This window comes from Lissotriton helveticus, chromosome 9 (genome assembly GCF_964261635.1).
Source record: "Lissotriton helveticus chromosome 9, aLisHel1.1, whole genome shotgun sequence".
Taxonomy (NCBI): Eukaryota; Metazoa; Chordata; class Amphibia; order Caudata; family Salamandridae; genus Lissotriton; species Lissotriton helveticus.
The window spans coordinates 954,184,142-954,196,937 of NC_136070.1; the positions used below are offsets into that span (position 1 = coordinate 954,184,142).

The window sequence follows — 12,796 nt, forward strand, 5'->3', positions numbered from 1 at the left end:
CTGTTCGAGCAGTAGCGGCACCCCCCCCCTCCCAGCGCCTTGAGACCCTACGGGTGAGTAGTGCGCTATACAAATGACCTGATTGATTGATTGATTGATTGATTGATGGTCCGTTGGTTTGCGCATTACTTTGGTACTGGTATTATGACCCGAAGCTGCTACTGTCTACAAATACTAACTATTTTTTCAGTTAAAGCCTCCTTGTTTATATTGAAAACAAGTGTATGTTGCAAGCGCTATCGTCGGAGGGTTCCAGGTAGTGGTGCTGTGAGGTTTATGGTAGACAGGCCAGGGATTCCAGATTTTGTTAGGTCACACCTATCGGGCAGTGCAGCTGTGTGGTATGTGAAAGACATCTTGTGGAGTTTCAGAAAGTTGACCTGGGAATGCATTCTGCCCGTCACTTGCCATTGGCTTTGTGGTTTGTAACTCACGTTTTCTGGCTGCCCATTAGCTAGCTTTATTTGCTTTAGACTGTCCGGCTTGAATTTGTACCACCCTATGTGAAAGCCATGTTTACAGTATTTTTCCACAAACTTGTTTTCTGTGATAAGCAGGCTTGTACATCTTGTTTATTATCTTATCACATTTGCTGGGCATTCAAAGACTGAGGTCAATTGTCAAGCGCTGTCTTCCGAATGCACTTGTTAGGTCTTGCCTAGGCAGCGCTTGTGCTGTCTCTTCGAGCCATGCTACATTAAGACATTGACTTTAAGCTCCGAAGCTCCGCCCATCTTTTCAATTGGCTCTGCTTATTTGTAACTAATGGCTTTTGATTCGTGAATAGGCTTAGTAGTCCCTCCTTAGTACCTCCTTGTATTCTTTTACCTCTAATGAGGAGAGCCCCTTTTACATGTGTCCTAACTCTCTAGGTTTCATGAACTGTTAGAGATCACTATTTAGTTAATTAATGTCTTGCTGAAGCAAGCACAACATGCGGTCTGGCTTTTGCAACCCGCCCTGGTTGTAGTTGCTGTACGAGGCACGACATGCTATCTCACGTCTTCAACCGTGACGCTGCAGAGGTAATTGTATTAAAATCTGCTTTAATGTAAACCGCATTTCTTTTCCATGTATTTATTTCTGTAGTTTTTAACATCTGAAGACAAAACGCAGCATGCCGCCATTGCTACAAAAGTCAATAAATAGAAAAAATATGGCAGGGGGATGCTGCATTTTTTTCCATTTATTTACTTTTGTAGCAATCAAGGCATGCCACACTTCAGTTTTAAAAACTGCAAAAAACACAGTTGATGGACAGAATGTAGAACAATGTCATACATTCACCCCAGTACAAGGATCTGGGCCTAAATCCATCGTTTTTTTGCACTCCACACCACCCTGGGTTAGACACTGGCTATATGCAAATCAGCTCTGACCCTGTGCCTCATGGGAACAGTCCAGTCCGAACTACCAAGCCATGTCTTTCCCAGACCGGAATCAGGCATCCAAGGCCCGGTTTCTGGCTATCAGCCTTCATCAGCCTGGATAGCTTGACTCCAGTGGTGTGGAGAGCCTGGGACTCACGTCTGAGCATACCCAGCCCACTCGGGGTGACAATTGCAAAAAACACAGTTGATGGACAGAATGTAGAACAATGTCATACATTCACCCCAGTACAAGGATCTGGGCCTAAATCCATTGTTTTTTTGCACTCCACACCACCCTGGGTTAGACACTGGCTATATGCAAATCAGCTCTGACCCTGTGCCTCATGGGAACAGTCCAGTCCGAACTACCAAGCCATGTCTTTCCCAGACCGGAATCAGGCATCCAAGGACCGGTTTCTGGCTATCAGCCTTCATCAGCCTGGATAGCTTGACTCCAGTGGTGTGGTGATGAGGATTATGAATCCGGAACCGGTCCCAGGATGCTTGTTTCCGATCCAGGGAAAACATGGCTTGGCAGTTCGGGCTGAACTGTTCCCATAAGGCACAGGGTCAGACTGATTTGCATATAGCCATGTCTGAACTGGGGTGGCTGAGTGAACTAAAGAATGGTGATGGATTAAACCCAGATCAGTTGACTGGGGGTGAGTATTTGATTTGTTCAAACGCTCCGTCTATCATCCCCTTTTGTAACACTTCAGTTTTAAACATCTTAAGCTAAAGAGTGGCGTACATCGATTGCTACAAAAGTAAATAAATAGAAAAAAATATGGCGGTGCACAACTTTTTTCTATTTAATTACTTTTCTAACAATGGCGGTACGCCGGGCTTTACCTTTGAACATTACAAGCTAAAGCGCGGCATGCCGCGATTGCTATAAAACTAAATAAATAGGAAAAAAAGGCAGACGGTCACCACCATTTCTTTTCCAGTTATTTACTTTTGTAGCAATGGCAGCACACCACACTTTAAACATCTCAAGCTAAAGCACAGTATGCAGCGAATGGCTTTAGTCTCCTGATTCTATACACTCAAGATGCTCAAAATGACCTTCAAATGGTTCCCAACCAACACTCGCAGAACTGCCACCCAAGTCCTCATCACCCGTAAACTGGACTACAGCAACTCACTCTATACTGAAATTCACACTCAACTGGCCGGAAGACTTCAGATCATACAAAACTCAGTGGTCAGGCTCACTCTGAACCTCCATCCCTGCATTCACAAAACCCTACATCTAAAAGAGCTCCACTGCTCCTAATTCACAAAACAGCACTCTTCAAACTCCTCATGCACACATACAAAACTTACACAACATTGGCCCCATGTACCTCAAAAACTGCATAAACTTCCACAACCAACCAAACACTTAAGTTCAGCTGGACTTCTACTTGCAATCACACTCCACATGCACAGAACCAGATCCTTAAGTTGTACCTTCTCCTACCTCGCTCCTAAAGCCTGGAACAACCTGCTCTGCACATCAGAGCCGCCTCCTCAGAATTCTGCAATTAATTGAAGATCTGGCTCTTCGCCTAGCACCGACCCTGGTTCAGCCCACACAGCTACTGCTTCAGCTTCAGGGTACCCTCCGGGAGAGTTGTGCGCTATACAAATACACATAACATAACAGATGCTGCATTAAAAATGAAGTTTTAAAGACAGAGAAATTAGGTTTTTTTGGTGAAAATCTGGCTCGTTTTGGAACACGTAGGGCCTCAAGAATGCTGTGTTATGGAGTGGGAGCTGTGACAGTCAGCTGGCACCGTGATTGCTTCTTCCAATCTCCAAAATAGGGTGCCACCAATGACCATAGAATATGTTAAATTGGAGAGAATCACAAGATAAAAATATAATAACTGTAAAGGTATAGATACAAAGATAATGGAGATTGGTGACTTGCCAAATAGAAATCGTCCAAGATAAGTTAATAACACTAACAGGGAATGTAACAGGCATCGTAATATGCAACACATCTACCAGCACATGGAAGTAGAAACAGGGCACGCTAACTAACATTAGTGGCCAGGCCTGAACAAACAGAAGCGAAGGACTACTACATGGAACAAACTAGAAATGTTTTTTAATTCGGTGTTCTGTTAACAGGACAGCACTTTGCTGTACATAGCATGCTTCCGCACGCTCTATGATCCAAGCAGCTTATTCACATGACTTATCAGCAGGCCAAACCCATGTTCCACATAGGGACGCCCACCCAAATCAAAACAACTCCCAGATTTTACCAAACACTTCCTGGATCGCACTCTAACGTATATAGCGTGGAACATAGAAACAAATGCCTCGGCTTATGCGGGGCTCCTCTTTCCTTACAGACACACTACAGGCATGTTCAACCTAGCCTGGCGACGGCTTCTTCCACACTCCATGCGCGTCCGCTCCCTCATAAACAGTTCCCACTGACCTCACTCCCCCTGTTGTTGCGTCGTCTCCTACGCCACAACCCTCTACTGTGCGCTGCATATATTTGGTAGAGGGTAAATTCCTACGCCGAAGGGTAGCGAAGAAAACTGGATCTCCCGCGGCTGGACTGTCAGATCACTCACTTCGCAAACACCAGCAACGCGGCGACGAGACCTGTCTCTTCCTGAAAACTGAAGCTGCAAAATTCAGCCACCCAGGCAGCTTTGGAAATGACAGCCCACTGCAAACCGGAAGCGATGGACCTTCCGCACACACATTCAACTCAGTGTTGCTTTCCGAGACTGTGCGTGAAAATTAGAACAGGGAAGAATTGGCAGCTGTCGGGTCAACTAAGGTTAATTACTAGGCGACTGTGTCGCACTTCCTGGATACAGCTTTCTCTTTCTAACCAATTGCAGCTTTCTCCGAGGTTGCGTGGCTGCCAAGCCTTTAGATTGGTCCTATTAGCTGTCAGTAAACAAAAACTAGCTTTCCGATTGGCGGTCCCATTTTGCACCGTTTGATGTAGTTCAGAATCGAAATCAAGATAGAAGCAAATACATTCTGGCTTGAAGACCCTTATCCAGAAGACCTAAGGTAAGTTTCAAGCTATGAAAACAAACCTGGTTCGTGAGGGTGAATACTTCCGTCCATTTCATAGCAACCGTGCTTCTGGTGAACAGATTTCCAAAACAGGAACCCGTCAGTCGTTCGAGTAGGGTTATTTATTGTCAACTTCCACGGACGCAGGCAGAAAGACTATACTGAGAGTATAAATAATAGCCCTGTTTGAAGAGAGCTGTCACCTTAATCCTTGACATTCTGGGATTTGTAGTCCTGTTTTTACAATGGTAAAAACAATAGAATGACAAGAATGCAATAGAACAATTTGAAGGAAAGGCGAGGGGAGAAACGTTTTATGTATGCCAAAACATCAGACTCAAAACTCTGTTAAATGCTATAACGTGAAGTAATGTCCTGGTACATAAACCACTTGTCTCTGTCATGGGATAATCAAGACCAGGGACAGGCAGGTGAGCTAGGGCTCCTGGCTGAGGGTCTTCTTATTCAGTTAATCATTTCCTTATGACAGATCTCTCAAGTTTTCTATGTCTGAATAGCTCACTAATGGCAATAGGTCTTTGCTTTGCATTCTGGGACATGTAGATCTTTGTTTTCCATTATAAATCAAAAGTCTGAGTATGCCTGCATATTGCACTCTGTTTATGTAGCATTTTAGTGCAACTAGCTTTGCTTTTGGTGCACTCTGAAGGCGTATCATGTGGCCATAGGAGGTACAAACATCCGATAAGGAAGCTGGCTTTGTATATACTACACCAAAATGAGGTATAATGTGCACAGTGTCCAGGGAGTCCCCAGAGCTATAGCAAAATCTAAATTAGGTAAGTACTAACTATTCTCTTTATGGGAGTGTTGACGAACAGTTAAACTTATCTGGAGGGTGCGTTAAGCATTTATACTAGTTTCTCAATCAAGGAATAATGCACACACTCAGAGACAGAATCCAGACCAATTAGGTAAGTATAAAAAAAGGTATATGAATGCTTTATTTGTAGAACCAAGCAGGACTTGGCGCAGGTAAGTAAAATGCACTTCTCTAATGCAAGACTGTTCAAAGAAATGCAGTTGTGGTTACATTTGAAGTTGTTACAGGTTTGTATTACTTTGAAATACAGTTTGAATTACACAGTAATTACTTTCAGATTACTTTTTGATTACTTTGAGTACTGGGGGTGGTATGCCTAGATAACACACCGTATGTTCGTGCAGTATTAGGTAAGTACTACTTTTTATACTTTGCAATTGAATTCACTTTTCTCCATACATTCATTAACAGTTCCACACAGAACATTTTTAGGCCCAAATGGGAGGAAAATGGTTATCCGTTTTGAAGGTAAGTGCTCGACTTAAAAGGGCGTGTTTTGGGGGTTAGGACCAAGGTTCCCTAAAGTCTATTTGGGCAAACAAGTTGCACCACCAGTGGCACTGTGGCAGCCGGATGCAGAGTCCCAATGTTAGCCAATGGGGCTAAGGGGACCTCCGGTTAGGCACTGCTGACGAGCAGGCCACTCTAGTGTGGGAGCAAATCTCCTGGGGTTAAGGTCAGCACTGCAGGGGCCAATGACCAGCACAGGAGCTGCACCACCAGCGGCGCTGACGCGGCCTGGTGCAGGGTGCAAGTCAGACGTCTGAGACCCTGTGTTTTCAAATGGAGACCTTCATTTTCGAAAATGCTCAGGCAGGGAAGCTTCCTGAAGGCGACCACCGGATGGAAAGGTAAGTTGGGATCTTGGGGGATGCCTGGACACCGTTGGTTAGCCCACCCACAGTGGTGGGGCGTTGGATACAGGGGTGTCTTCTGGCGTTGGGTTTTCTTACCAGCTCTGGTCGCCGTTGGGGGATCCTTTAGGTTGAGGCTGCAGGCGTCACCTTGAGGGAGGTCGGGGATCACCAGATCCCAGGTAAGGATAGCTGGGAGACCTCCATGGGGTGTTCGGCCACTCTAACTTGGGTCGTGGGCGTGAGGTGCAGAGTGGTGCAGAGTGGTGCAGGATTAAAGGAATTCATGTAATCATAAGTGTCTTACATGTAACGGATCAACATGAACTAAATATAAAATTTGTGGAGCAATTTGGAATAAAAAAGCGTTTGAAGAAACAGATTAAGTTTGGCATTTTTATTATGCACAAATCAACGCTGTGCGTCCGGATAGGGGCGTCGACACACCCCAATGTTTGAAGAGACAGGGATGTGTGCCATGCCGACTCTTCACTATTCTCTACAACAAAACATGCAGCCTGCAGTGGCAGTATGTGGGTGTTAAGGTGCAGGGATTCTAAGGGTGGCACACTAGGTGCTGCAGCCCTTAGATGCCTTCCCTGGTCACAGTGCCCTTGGTAACCAGGGTACCTTTTACAAGGGGCTTACCTGTGACCAGGGATGTGCCAATTGTCGATACAAAGGTAAAGTCTTGGGAAAGAACAAAGGCCCTGGGAACCTTATTGGCAGGGACCCAGGACACTATTACCAAGTTCTAGAGGGATCGAAAGATCTCTCAACCATTCCATGCCTCCATATGGTCTATCCACCACTGCAGTTCCGTCCTGGCTTCGTCTGTCATGGATACTAGTTCCAAATAGGTGAGGCCCCTCAAGAGGTCAGCGGCTTTCAAATGATGTAATGCAGTGTGCCCTGAACAATGGCTTGGATCATTGATGACAAAAGCCGACTATCCGACCAACTGCCTGAAGGAGATCATGTCCCATCTCAGGACCTTGGCCAACTCCTTCTTGATCTTGTTAATCTTCGATACCGGAAGGCTCAGAGTGGCTGAGGTGGAATCTATGAGAAACCCCAGGAAATTCATGGATTGCGCCGGAGTCAATTCTGATTCATGAAAATTGATAATGAATCCCAGGTCCTGAATGAGCGCAATAGTCGTGATCAAGTGTGACACCAGTTGGGAGTGTTACTGATCCGTCAGGAGGATGTCATTGAGGTATATAATCAGCCCGATGCCCTTCATCCTTAGTGCCTCCTCCTCTGGCCTGAGGAGCTTTGTGATACTCAAGGTGCTGAGGAAAATTCGAATCTGGCCCCTCTACTCAAATTGTAGAAAACGGTGATGAGGGGTAAAATAGGAACCTGAGGTACGTTTTTTTGAGATTTAGATGCACCAGTCAGTCGTTCTACAGTACAAGACCTCTCAGGAGGTGAATGCCCTCCGTCGTGAAATGGTGGTACACCAGCTACTCGTTTAAGCCTCTTAGGCTTATCACTGGGCGAAAGCCCTTATCTCTACTGAAAAGAGATTGCTGAGAAAACAATGAGGGTGTAATACTGATCTCCGGATTGCTCCTTTGATGAGCAGGTCCTGCACCTCCTCATCGATCAGACCCCTCTCTTGTTCCGAAAAAAACAAGAGGCATGATCTGGCCACTTGAACCGGAGTTCCGTAGAACTCTATGTGGTGTCCATGTACCGTCTGTAGGACCCACAGTTCTATAATTATTTCTGCCCACCTGTGTGCAAACAATCTCAACCTCCCGCGATCCTTTGAGGGAAAGAAAGGATACTGCCTACTGTTGAAACTTCCCAGATCATTAGCCCCACCCCCTTCCCGGCACAGTTGGCTCTGCCTTTTCCTCCTCCCCGATTGGGGTAAAAGGTCCCCTGCTGACCATCGTTCCACTCGTACCTCCAGCAGGTTTGACCTCTGTAGGATGAGGCAACACATTTCCCTAGTTCTTTTACAAAGGATTCGCCAAATAAATTGCCTTTAGCCACTGCCCCTACCTCTGATGAGGAGAGTTCTTCCAGTTTAGGATCTACTTTGATCAGTGCTAAACGCCATCTCTCCGCAGACAGGGCACAGTTGGCGTTGCCCAATAGGCACATCACCCTCTGTGCCCAGCCTGTCACTATGTCTGTGTTTAGGGGATTCCCTGATAGTTTCGATTGTTCTGCAAGTTCAATCATTTTTGTTAGCGGGCCTACAACACCAAGCAATTTGTCTTGACACGATTGCTATGACCTGGCAATCCCCTTCTTGGGGTCCTTCATATATTTTGCAAAAAACAAGCATAGTTTTTTGTCTATGTCTGGGGTGTCCGCCACTTTTTCTCCCAAGGCTGGTGTAGGGCATTCCACCTAAAGGCAGCCTCTAACCTTGTCTAGGGGCTGGCGAATTTTGCTGGCCACATACTCCGCCGCCTTCTGATCAGGAAGCCATTCCGAGGACCTCGGGTGGTAAATACCATCTGGGTCAAACATGTCTGTCGAGTTGGCATCCCCACCTAAGTATCCACAGGCATTCAAACTGGGGCACCAAGGCTTCCTGAAACCCTATCCATTGTTAGATGAACCTGTATTGTCCATTTCATTCCCCCTACCCCTAATCCCCAGATCAGGGAACCCTTCTTCAGGATCGATGTTTGGTGCAACAGTATCGTCAATTTCCCCAGGTAAGTCTTCCTTTCGGTAGGGCACGGTTTTTAATGTCAGATGATCGAAGCCTTCTAAGAGCCATGTGTCACGTTTCTGGGCCTTATGGGTGGAAGTTGCTGGAAGTCTGCTAGGCCATGTCCCCAAATAACCTGGTGGCCCTTCCCCGTATCCCCAAAGAACCTGGTGGCCTGGGAGACCTTGGAAGTCAGCCTGTCTACGCTTTCCTGCAAGGGTGCCAGCGCACTAGCTATTCAGAAAAGGGGGTGGTGATGAACAGAGTGTCTGAATTAAGCAGACCACTCTTACCCAGTCCAAAGATCAGGGCTTGATCCATCACCGTTATTTAGCTCACTGCCCCATCCCAGCTCAGAACCTGGCTATATGCAAATTAGTCTGTCCCTGGCCCAGTGCATCATGGGAACAGGGCAGACCAAACTACCAAGCCAATTCTTCACCAAAAAGGAGACAAGCTTCCGGGGACCGGTTTCTGGCATTTCAGCCGTCGTCGGCCCGGCTTGCTTGAATCCTGATGGAGCAGTGAGCAAGGGACTCATGTCTGAGTATACCCTGCCACACCTATAGTGGCCAAAAACGATTCAGAAAAGGGGGTGGTGATGAACAGAGTGTCTGAATTAAGCAGACCACTCTTACCCAGTCCAAAGATCAGGGCTTGATCCATCACCGTTATTTAGCTCACTGCCCCATCCCAGCTCAGAACCTGGCTATATGCAAAATAGTCTGTCCCTGGCCCAGTGCATCATGGGAACAGGGCAGATGAAACTACCAAGCCAATTCTTCACCAGAAAGGAGACAAGCTTCCGGGGACCGGTTTCTGGCATTTCAGCCGTCGTCGGCCCGGCTTGCTTGAATCCTGATGTAGCAGTGAGCAAGGGACTCATGTCTGAGTATACCCTCCCACACCTATAGTGGCCAAAAACGATTCAGAAAAGGGGGTGGTGATGAACAGAGTGTCTGAAATAAGCAGACCACTCTTACCCAGTCCAAAGATCAGGGCTTGATCCATCACCGTTATTTAGCTCACTGCCCCATCCCAGCTCAGAACCTGGCTATATGCAAATTAGTCAGTCCCTGGCCCAGTGCATCATGGGAACAGGGCAGACCAAACTACCAAGCCAATTCTTCACCAGAAAGGAGACAAGCTTCCGGGGACCGGTTTCTGGCACTAGCTATAGCTTAGGAAAGGAGCCTGTCCACTTCTGTTTGGAAGCGGCTTTGTGGTGGCTATTACTCCTCCGAGGCAAGTTCAAGTAAATATTTGTGGTCCCTGAAGGATGCCATATAAACAGGTGGTGTGAGCAGCAAAATATAAACTTATTATACGCCCTGTGATGAATTGCAAGGGCAGCCCCCTCGCAGATGCTCAATGCCAGCAAGTTAGAGACACCCCAATATTCGGATCTCAGACGGCTGAGGAGGCCCGTAAATTCTGACCGTCACAGCACTTTGCTCCACAGGCCGCAATGCGCCTAACGGTGACTGCCGACACGCTGGACCCGTGTGGTATAAGGACACACTCGGGCTGTAGCCTGCGTGTTGAGAAATTGCTCTAAGGTGAACAGTCAAAACACCAGAAAAATAGCCAACAACTTTTCCAATATCCCCCCAAATCAACATACAACCCCAAGAGACATTAAGTGGAATTAGGAACTTAACTGACTCAGCAGTGAAGAAAGAGGAAGGACTGCGTCGGCAGGGATTTATATGCATTTACAGACAGTGGTACTATTGGTTAATGGTTGTCATGGAAACTCCCCCCTTGACTCATAGGAGTTGTAGTGTTTGATGTTTTTTCTGTTTAACTTTTGAATCTGCTGAATAATAAAAAGGGAAGAAAGAACTGCATAATCCCCGCCTCCGGTCCTGACATAGAATTGTCAAGAATTATATACTCTGTTAGATTCTTCCACGATGAAGAACCATCCTTGGTCCAAAATGCATTTGGGCAATGCAGAATCTTTTAGCTATGCTTAACACTGAAACTCAGATTATGGAAAGAAAATTCCATTTACTGGAATTTTCCCATTATAAATACAAAACACATGCCTCAGAATTTTAAGCAAAAAATCTCAACTGGATGATGTACTTGCACATGAACCTATGAAACTAGAGAGGTCAACTTGTAAGTCAGGTGAGGTAGCGCAGTAGTTGAACACTTATATCAATTTCTACTGTTGCACCTGTGAAGTAACCAGAGAGGGCTGGGTGAAATGTGAGAAGGCACATCATTTTAACTCTAATTTGCAAGTTTACCAACTCTTTCTCCAGAACCGACACATATTTTTTTAGCATGAAAAAGCATTGAGATTCTGGGACAGATGTCGAAAAGCAGTCTCTATTCAGGAGATTCGGTGCATTGGTCATTCTAACTATGATTATGCTTTGAATGCTCAATTTTGGGCAGTTTCTAGGTTTCATATGCAAATGCGGACTATGCTCACAAGATGAGACTCTTCATTGTTTGCCTTCTGACATACCTTTGCTACCTACATTTTTGTCAACATGACATTATGTTGCCAGTTCTGGGCTTTCATGTGGAAACCTAATGCTTTCTGGAAGTTATATTCTGTGTTTGCTTCCATTGAACCAAAGGGACTAGGGCACCCCATGACAATGATTTGTAATAGCTGAGTCTAGTACTGAAAATATGTGTTGGGGAAAACATAACATAGATTCAGATGACAACCGTGCTCTCTTGCTAAGCTTTTCTTGTATTGTAGCCTGCAGTTGCTGTATTCAGTGAAGCCTGAGGTGAGAAGAGCTTATGTTCTTGTTACAGATGTCCTCCTCTCATAATCTAATATAACATGCGCACAACGTGCTCGTGCAGTAACCTGTAGACAGAAATTACACAAGAAAAATACAATAAACTGACAGATTGGTTAACATTTTAAAGTGCAACAGCAGATCTTTGATGGAAAAGAATTGTTTGGGGAAAAGCATCTGTTATAGTGCATTTGATATAGCTGGTCCAGGATTGCTAACAATTTGAGCATTGCATCCAAATCTTCGAAGGCGCTGATCCCACTATTGGTTAGCAAAAGATCCAAACAACCCCCAGGTCCTTTTGACTGGCTCAACCACAGGTGACCTATTGCACTTGAATTAACAACATCTGAACTGTACCTACCACAGTCAAGCACATTCTATTAATACATTTGAGTCCCACTGCCACAGCAGAGAGCACACCTTGTGGCTAGGTAATTCCCACAGATAATGCACTCAAACCACTTTCTCCCTATGTATCACCCTGCAGGATTCTTTGCACATATACACCATATTGCACCCACAAAAGCTTGTCTCACATCATGGCTTTGGATGAATGCAACATTCTTATTGGACACAGTGATCCTCCTCCTGGCCTGCCCCCGATGGGGGAGCAATAAAAAGGGAAATTGTGTTGCACTGTTGTGTGGTGCCATACTTCCCTGTAATTACACGTGCACCACTCATTGCCAGCTAGATCTTCCGTACAATCTTGGATCTTAAAATCTGTACCATAATTCCTGACCCAGCGCTATACACTTTGGAGGAATTTACAGCCCTTAAATAGCTGGTTAACTACTTCAGCGACCGGCTGCTAATCTGGCATGGGCTCTGAATATGTGGTTACACTTCACAGCTCCATTCTGTTTGGTGATGGATCCACACAATCCGAAGGCCCATTCTGCACTACTCAACACTGCTGCCAACTCCCTTCCTTGGGTCACCCCCTACCATGTAAACCAAAAAGTGCCACAGACAGGTTGGACCTACTAAGATCTGGTTCCTGCTTACCATTATTTTTTAATTAAACATATACAAGCCCCACTGCACTCAAGAGGTTTTATTTACAGGCCCTTAAGGAGGCAAGCATGATGATTGCACCCGTCAGTGACCTCATACCATTGCCAGGGTACCATCCATGGCACAGTGGCCTTTTAGACAGACAGTGCAGCCATTGTTGCCCTCACAACCTCACCAAAGGTTGGATGATTCTTCTAGGGGTGCAGCCACCATGA

At 45.8% G+C, this 12,796-nt stretch overlaps 2 protein-coding genes across 5 annotated transcripts in view; one reads left to right on the plus strand and one right to left on the minus strand.

The window, feature by feature from the left end:
* LOC144782069 (acylamino-acid-releasing enzyme-like) overlaps window positions 1-4,178 on the minus strand; it is a 500,573-nt gene extending 496,395 nt beyond the window's left edge. Inside the window, exons 1-2 of one of the 3 annotated variants that reach the window (XM_078661215.1) lie at window positions 3,811-3,952; window positions 2,836-2,995 (exon numbers count right to left, since the gene is read on the minus strand). The gene's annotated coding sequence lies outside the window, so the exon portion shown is untranslated. Of the gene's footprint in view, window positions 1-2,835; window positions 2,996-3,810 lie in introns of all 3 variants that reach the window. The other 2 variants (XM_078661213.1, XM_078661214.1) reach the window with 2 other exon arrangements.
* Window positions 4,179-4,308: 130 nt separating this feature from the next.
* NICN1 (nicolin 1, tubulin polyglutamylase complex subunit) overlaps window positions 4,309-12,796 on the plus strand; it is a 131,370-nt gene continuing 122,882 nt past the window's right edge. The window contains exon 1 of one of the 2 annotated variants that reach the window (XM_078661217.1): window positions 4,309-4,406. The gene's annotated coding sequence lies outside the window, so the exon portion shown is untranslated. The remainder of the gene's footprint in view (window positions 4,407-12,796) is intronic. The other variant, XM_078661216.1, reaches the window with a different exon arrangement.